The sequence below is a fragment of the Echinops telfairi genome, unplaced genomic scaffold, assembly GCF_000313985.2.
Source record: "Echinops telfairi isolate 266 unplaced genomic scaffold, ASM31398v2 ScPeMD7_15;HRSCAF=58, whole genome shotgun sequence".
NCBI classification, from domain to species: Eukaryota; Metazoa; Chordata; class Mammalia; order Afrosoricida; family Tenrecidae; genus Echinops; species Echinops telfairi.
In genome coordinates this window covers 1,398,640-1,407,375 of record NW_022103912.1, presented here as the reverse complement: position 1 = coordinate 1,407,375, position 8,736 = coordinate 1,398,640, and the positions used below count along the sequence as shown (strand labels likewise).

The following is an 8,736-nucleotide window of genomic DNA, read 5'->3' as shown; positions in this document are numbered from 1 at the left end:
TTGCCTGTGTTTTATTGACTATACAAAGACATTTGACTATATGAATCATAACAAATTATGGGTAACATTGCAAAGAATAGAAATTCCAGAACACTTAATTGTGCGCATGAGGAACCTATACATAGACCAAGAGGCATTCATTTGGAAAGAACCACAGGCTAAAATCAGGTAGGATGTGGGCTAGGGTTGTATTTTGCACCATAATCCATTCCGCCACATGCTGAGAAATCGTCTGAGAGGCTGGACTATGTGAGAAAGAATGCATCATCAGGATTGGAGAGAAGCCCATGAACAGCTGTGATATGCAGATTCACAGCCTTGCTTGTTGAAAGGCAACAGGCCTTGGAGAACTTATGAAGATAAAATATTACAGCCTTTGAGATGGATTATAACGCAATATAAAGAAAACAGATGTGCCCACAACTGGACCAATCAACAAAATCATGATAATCAAAGAAAATATTAAAGCTGTTAAGGATTTCGATTTCATTGGATCCACAATCAATGCTCATGGAAACAGCAGTCAAGAAATCGAATGGCAGATGACATTGGAAAAACCTGCTGCAAAACGCCTCTTCGAAGTGTTAAAGAGAAAAGATGTTCACGGTGTAGAACTAAAGTGCTCCCATACAACAATTGTGAGGCTTGCCCAGGACAGGAGAGTGCTTCCTTACCTTGTACATAGGGTCACACTTGGAATTGACCCTGACTCAGGGCACCTACCTACTATGATACTGTATTTGCATAGCAGACTGATGAATCCTCTCACTAGGTCACTCACTTAATTTGCATGGTGTAATAATCCATGACTGCAAGATGTGCACAATAGGCCCGCCACAGGGCAAGGTGCAGGCTCGCACTTTTGATGGTTCTTTGGCAGAATCACCAACCACAAAGGCCCTAGATGAAGAGAAATCCCCCTGCAGTGCACCTGTGCAAGCCACTTAATCTCTGAACCCAAGTTGTCTCAGCTGTTCACTATGGCTCCAAAACGTGTTCTGCTATCAACTGCTGGGAAGATGCACACATACACACAAAACACACATGTAACACATATATGATATTACATTATATAATTAACAAATAGAATAAATACATTATCTATTATATGTTATATATAATATTTAACAATATATATATGTACTTATTGTACGGAGCAATTCCTCAATAAGCTAGAACTGTTATTACTGAAGGACTAGGACCAGGTAACAAGCAGAGAAGGGCTTGGGGTGGATGTGTCTAGACTGGTCCTCGCAGGCTGCTGTGAGGAAGCACCCGAGGAATGTGGGGAGGTTAGAGCTCCCTGGAAGAATCTTTTAAATATTTGGTTCAAAGGATCTTGAAGAGAGGAGAGAAAGTGGGGAAGGGAACAAAGGGCTCTGATCTCGTATGCCTTCATTCAATGTGCATCAGCTGAGCACCACCTACCGCTAGTCAAATCCTTGCCCCTTCCTAAGACGGCCAAGAGGCAGCTCTAGCCTCTGAAATTGGATGGTGAGTGCTCTGATGGTGACCGTCCTAAGTGGCCTCAACACATTCTGGGAGCAGGCATTACACGGGAGGAATCTTTACTGCAAACATGCTGAGTGCTGAGTGGAATTCTCCCAGGACCCGGTGAGAGGCCTTCCAAGCGGCAGGAAGAGCAAATGCAGGGTTGGAAGTCCTGTGTGAGCGTGGTGATGGCACTCATGCTTGGTTGCCATCTCACCTGGACGGGCACGACAAAGGCTGCGGAGAACAGGGAGCCCAGGAATGAGCTGAAGGGACTGATGTGCTTAGAACCTCATGTCAGAAGTGTCTCCGTGGGGTCATGCTAGGAACCGGAAGCCTGAGGAGTCAGCTCCAGGGGGATATAGCCTGGGATGTGGCTGCTGGTCTCCCAGGTTAACAGTACCATCATCCTGATCAGTCACACCCAACTCCTGGCTTCCATGACCACGTCTGCCAAAACAGAGTCGGGTCCTTCCAGCTATGAGGCCCCGCAGGAATCCTCCTTGGGTTGTCATGCCACTTCGTCCCCCGATGGGCCTGTGGCTGCCGAGGAAGACAGTCGATGAGGTTCCCACAGAGTCTCGGGGGGCATGTTCCCATGTGTCCCTGTCACCCCCGCCCCATGACTGAACTCACTGAGACTGAGGTGCTATAGAAGCAGGCTTTTGCAAGCTGCCCCATTCATACCCCTCCCTCCCCCGGCCACCGAAAGCCTTGCTAGACAGGGAGGAGGCAGGGGGCAGGTGGGGCAGAGAGGCCAAGTAATCTGCTTAGGGTCACTCAGGAGAGCAGCAGTAGAGCTGGACCAGGCCCCAAGCCTCCAGATGTCCAATCTGACGCCCTGCCCACTGGACCATGAGACCTTTAATGAGGCCACCTCCGGGGGGGTTTTAGGCTGGCCTACCGCCCAGGGCCGACGGCTTGCCAGGCATCCCAATCAGCTCCTCTGGATAGGCCCTGCCCTCACGGTGGGCACACAGAGGACAACATGAGTCTGGCAGTCTTGGGAGGCAGCACTTGGATCCATGCTTGCCTGGCCCTCCGGCCAGGACATCCAAGCAAAAAGGGCCTGGGTTCAAAAAAGAGGCAGGAATGTCTCGGGGTGTGCAGGCTACATCAACCAAAGGGGTTGGCCCTGGCCATCCTGCACAACCCAGTCTGCAGTAGATGTGGATGGCTTTTACAACTGGCACCATCTCCATCCTCCTCCCCAGAGCCCAGAGCTTAGGTTGCCTAGTGATCACTGGACAACCCTTCATGAGAGACAAGGGCAAAAAGGTTCAGAGATGTGGTGACCAGGCCTGGCCACCTGGGGAGATAGACACAAAAGCAAGACTCAAGAGGAGTCTCTTGACTAGAGGCTCCGACTGAACTCCTTAGGGCGGGCTCCCTGTTTTCCTCTGGGCCTTACAGTCTCTCTCAGTGCGAGAAGCTGATCCTGGAGTGCAGGGGAAAGCCCATAGACCGGAAGACCAGAGCAGGCAGAATGGAATGGCCCTCACTCGGCTGTATTCTAGCTCAGTCAGCTCTTCAACGTTGGGTGTCTCTGGTTTCGTTTGCCTCTGACATTGCAGTGTGACACGTGACAGGTGCACCCAAGTTCACCACCAGGCATAACCCAGGAGGTGAGCCCAGAGGACAGGGGTCAGGGCAGCATAGCCAAGCTTCTGCTCTCGCTGCCCGAGGCTTGCCTCTGGTATAGCTGGCAGTCTGGTCAGCTTGGGCCGTGGGGGGGCCATTTTTTCCCCAGAGCTCATCCTCCCCCCCCTCTTTCCTTTGCTTTGCACAACCCCTCCCCCCAACTCACAACACACACACACACACACACACACACATACACACACCTACCTCAAAGAGACTCAATTCATTCATTTCCCTCCCCCACCCTATTGCCAGTCCTTCCAAGAATCTTCCCGAGCTGCCCCAAGCCCCCTTTTTTTTTGCCCCAGCTCTTTGGGGAGGTGGGCAGAAAGGGGTTCACTCAAAGAACGGGTGAGGGAAATGGAAAAGGCACATGCCCGACAACAACAAGACTCCCAGCACCTCACAAAGCTGGAGACCCGCAACGAGCCGGCATCTGTGTGGAATAATAACACGGGGTGTGGACGTGTCTCTCTCCCGGGGCATTTGGCTGAGCCCCGGCAACGCGAAAGCATGCATAGTTAACGCTCCTGCCTGTGTGAAACCCTTTGTAGCGGGCACCGACTCCACCAGGGACCCAGGGCCAGGGGCTTGGCAAGGACCCCAAGACATTTCTTGGAATGGTTTCTTGTTCATCACTGACACTCATAATGAGAAATTTATACACCATCCTAAGCGGATAAATTAATTTCAAGCACTTTATACTCTGGAAGACAATGGCTCCTGGCAGGACCCTTTATCACCCATTTTATTAAAAAAGGAAGAAAAAAACGTGTGACATTCCAAACAAAACTGATGTGCTCAGCTCTGGGGTGCAGTGTCCAGGCCCGGCCTGACTGCTAGCCGGGAAGGGACCCTTGTAACTCCCATGTGGGCCAAGACTAGGGACTACTTCTCAGCTTCAGTGCACTGCATGCAGCTCCTCAGGGGAGCTCCCCTCACTCCCAAGGAACCTCAACTTCCGCTTACCCCTGGCTCTGATTGAGGCTGGCCAAGGAGTGGGTTTTCTCGGGCTGTGATTGTGAAGATAATTGCATTGTGATAATGTTTCCATTCAGAGCCCTGCTTTCGGGAAGGTTGGGGACTCATCTGACAAGCCTACTTTCTCCAGCCACCCCCAAACTAACTTAAGCTGACGGCGGCACTGCCTGGGTGATGGCCTGGCCAGAGCTTTGCTGGACGGCTGGTGTGGGTCTGCCAGAGGCCTGCTGAGGTCCGCTGAGGGCCTCCAGGTCCTGGGGAGCTGGTACAGAAACCAGTGGTGCACCCACATGCCCTGCTGCGAGCCCCCTTTGGCGGCACTCTGTTTTCAATTGGGCTGTTCAGCCCCCTTTGGGGCACACATGGATCAGCTAGGAAAGGGAGACAGAGAGAGGTACTGAGCCCTGGATGGGACTAACGGAGTGCAGGCTAATTGAGAGGTACTGAGCCCTGGAGTGCAGGCAGAGAGAGGTACTGAGCCCTGGTTGGGACTAATTGAGTCCAGGCTTTGTAGCCTGGAACCTGCAGTTCCCGCTCACCCTGGGTGCTGAAGGTAAGAGACAGGTGCAAGGCAAACCTGTTCAGGGCCCAGGTTTACACAGAAATATTGACCTTCTACCAGTAGTGACAGATATTTTGTGCTTTTGTAAGAAAAATAAACACTTTTTTCAATCAAAAACAAAATTAATATCTCCATCAAGTCATCTACTTCCATATATTTAACAAAGGTTTTTTTTCCCCTTACACAATGACTATATTGTCCACTGCTTATTATTGGCCCTGAGGTGCTGGAGGATGCTGAGGAATTCCCTGGGCATTTGTCTGGGCATAGTCTACAGTACTCAGCCCAAGCTGCACTGTAACTGGCTGCCACCTGGTGGGGCTCCAGGAGGAATGGGAACTGCTGGACTCATTTTTGAGCAGTATTCTCCCCAAGCCTTGCTATAGTCAACCTCTCCCGCTGGAGCTGGATTTGCTGATCTCCTTGCCCATTAGTTTGAGTTGTGGTTGGTGCACCTGTGGGAGCTGAGTTTGGATCTGTCCCTGCTGTAGCTGGATCAGGAAGGGCCTCTGTTTTCAGTGTGGATAGGGATTTCCCTACCTCTAGGGAGCGCATGGAGGGCCATGAGGAGCAGGGCCAGGTGGTCCTGGATGATAGGGTCAGGGTTGTATGGCCCCATTGGCCCAGGTCCTGGAGGCCCAGGAGGCTCATAGGGACCTGGGACACCGTGTGGCCCATGGGGTACATATAGTTCTAATGGATTTACTGGACCACAGATCTTTTCTTCTATGAGTTGCTAAGCATAGTCTATTTGCTGCAGAGTGCCATGAATTGTAAATAATTTCATATCAGGGTCTGAATTTGGTGGAGGATTTCTATTCTTGCCCCAGATTGTTGACTTATGGTTTCTGGTAGTCACCAGGTGGTCCCGTGTCCCAGTTGCTTTGGCCTCCACCACCAGGTCCAGGTCCACTGGGATTACCAGCCTGAACTCTTTGAAGGAAGTCTGTAATAATTTCTGCCACATGCAGACATCAGTCTGGAGGTCCTGTTATTTGTGCTGTTCTGGCAGGTGTTTCCCCATCAGCTGGTTTAAACTGAATTAGAACAGCAGCATAATTTTAAAACACTTTGTTGGGGCCTCTAACAGCTCTTATAACATTCCATACATCAATTGTATCAAGCATATTTGTACATATGTTGCCACCATATTTTTCTAAACATTTACTTGATATTTGAGTCCTTGGTATCAGCTCCTCTTTTTTCCCTCCCTCTCCATCAGCATCATTTTGTATTTTTAAAAATCATCTCTCCATTTCATCCTATTACAAGGCCAACAAATCTTGACAAGGGGGACATCTATCCCTTCACCGCCTTCTATTCTTGACCCATACTCATTTCTAACTTCTGTAAAACCACCTTGATCATGAATTAACTCTCACACCGTTTCCTTGGCTTGTTCAACTTTATATGGATCTCCTGTAATTCTAATTGGTTTGTCAGCACCAGTGTTCTGAGGCCGGTCTTGAATTGTAACCATTTTAACTCCAGCCTGTTCCTGAAGTTATTTAAAAGGTTCTCCTCCATTCCCAACAATGAATCCTGCCTTGCTAGCTGGAACCATGAGTTCTTGATCACCATGATGGAAGCTAGGGTCTGGTCTTCCTTTTTCAACCATCTGATTGGACAGATTCCAGTGTCCTGGTTAAGATACAAGATCTTTCTGGAAGGCCACCGCTGTCAGGACCTATCTGTATTTTGCATCCAGACTCTTGTTGTATGCCTGAGGTCTGTTCACCTCCGTGGCCAATTAGGAAACCAACCATTCCATCTGGAACTTTCATTCTTCAGTCACTACAAACCTGCTTTGCTGCTGGGGCGTTGGTGGTAACTGTGCTCCAAAAGAGTCATTTTGAGGAGAACCTTTCTTAGCATCTGGTTGATCCCCATTTTCCAAAGGTCATTTTGGTCCCTCCTAACCATAGACATTTGAATTCAGTGATGTACCAGCATCACCTCCAATTGTTATGCAATCTGTCAGGGTCTCTGCAGCACATCTTTGACATCATTGCTGACTCCTCCTCCACCAGCTGAGCCTGAGGAAGTTGGAGGCCCGGTCCAATAGTCTGCCATCATTGCCCTAGAGTGGTCACTGTGGCTTCTTTGCAGAGACTCTTCCAGCTAACTGCTAAGAAAGAAAGAAAGAAAGAAAGAAAGAAAGAAAGAAAGAAAGAAAGAAAGAAAGAAAGAAAGAAAGAAAGAAAAAAAATCCAATTCTAGGCATCAGCCTGAAGGATGTACTTTATTATCCTAATTTCACAGATTAGAAAAGCCAGACTCAATGATTTTCCCCACGTCCCATAACCATAAACCCAGAGGCCATGAAGCTGAGCCTCTGCCTCAGCTCTGTCTAGTTCTGAACCATGTTCTCCTTCCCTAAGACTGCACACAGCTTTCTACCAGCTGCAGTAGCTTCCTATTTGGAAGATGGAAAATTTGGCATGTGTCCAGCCTCTAGTGCCTCATAATTTCTCCAAGATTCCTGACAGAAGCTTTGAGCTCAAATCTTCAAAGTTTCCTGGTGTCCTGGGGGGCCAAGTGACACTCATTTGAGGACACCAGGTGCTCCCTGGTGTTCAATGCTCCTATTTTGTGGCTACCCTTCCCTCTCTGTGATGTGGGACCAGCACCCCAAGTAGAGGTCCCTTATCTTTGCTTTCTACATTCAGTTCCTACCATATGAAAACTATTAAGCCTTCAACATGCTCTTACCCATAGCAGTGAGTTCCAGCAAATAAGAAAGCTTCATTTAAAATAAATAATGGCTACTGTTGACACTGGAAGTATAAACATGACCTTAAACATGACCATGATACATGAAGTGCTAACCACCATCCCTGCTAATCAATGCTCTGCACACATGCCTCAATACTAATGTGCATAAAGGGAAACAGTGTTCTCTGGGAGGGCCAGCTATGTTCAGGGTCATTAAAATCTAGGTCAAAGGAAAGGGGTATGGATTTTTTATGCCCCCACCCCCCATACCTTTCCATTTTACAGGATGACTGTCAACTTATTAAGTGGTTCAGGGGAGTAGCAGTCAAGAAATCTGAACTCTGGGAGAACACTTTCTCTGTATAGTCAAATCAGATGGGACCATAGGAGATCAACCCATCTCACACAAACACACACGTACAGCTGTACTCACACTTACGTAAACACTCTCACGCTTGCATGAGGATGGCTCCGATTTTTCCAGGGACTCCATCCTGCTGCATGAAGACATTGCTGCTGCTGCTACTTGCTTTTGAGTCTATCTCAACCCAGAACGATGCCACATGTTTGGGCTGAGAACCGCTTCCCAGGATTGCCAAGGTGGTGGCTGCTCGGAAACAGATTGCTAGACCAGGTTTCGTATGCTGGAATAGGTGCCAATCCACAGCCTTTGGATTAATAGTTGAGCACTTAACCCTTAGTGTCACCCAGGTTGCAAATCAGCCTGCTTAATATCGAGATGATAACTACGTCCTGAGGTTTTTGTTTTGTTTTTCTTTCTTTGTCTGTTTTCAAATGATAGTTAGATCTTATATCTATTTGAATGTGTATAAAAGTGTAAGGGGGGCTTCCAAACTGTCAATCAGGTCAAAGCTTGATGATGCTTCCTTAGGGATGTTGCCTTCTTATAAGGCAGATCTGGGAACTTTCTCTCTCTCACCCCTCTTTCTCTCCTCTTTAGCCTTCCTGCTTGCTGGAACTCTGCCTGCCTGCAGAGGTGGTCTCATGTGTACCACCTGACCCTTAGAGCTGTTGGCATCCGCCATGTTTCCACCAACTTTGGAGCCGTGAGGCTGCACTCACTGGCCTCTACTACTCCTGTATCTCACCTCATCTTTCTGCAGCATTAACTGCACCTATGTGAGTCTGAAGAGGGCTTTGGCTTGCACCAGACTTGTGGACTTGAGTTGGACTGCGCTTGGATGCCTTGATGTAAAATTACTACTTGATATAAAACTCTTTCTTATACATATGTGATTGTCACTGGTTTTGTTTCTCTAGACAATTCACCCTAATACATCCACCATGTGCTTTGTATACAAATTATCTATGCAGCCTTTGCTAGG

At 48.4% G+C, this 8,736-nt stretch overlaps 1 pseudogene; it reads right to left on the bottom strand.

Annotated features, from left to right (window-relative positions):
* Positions 1-4,884: 4,884 nt before the first annotated feature.
* Positions 4,885-6,748, bottom strand: LOC101662056 (annotated as a pseudogene).
* Positions 6,749-8,736: the final 1,988 nt, after the last annotated feature.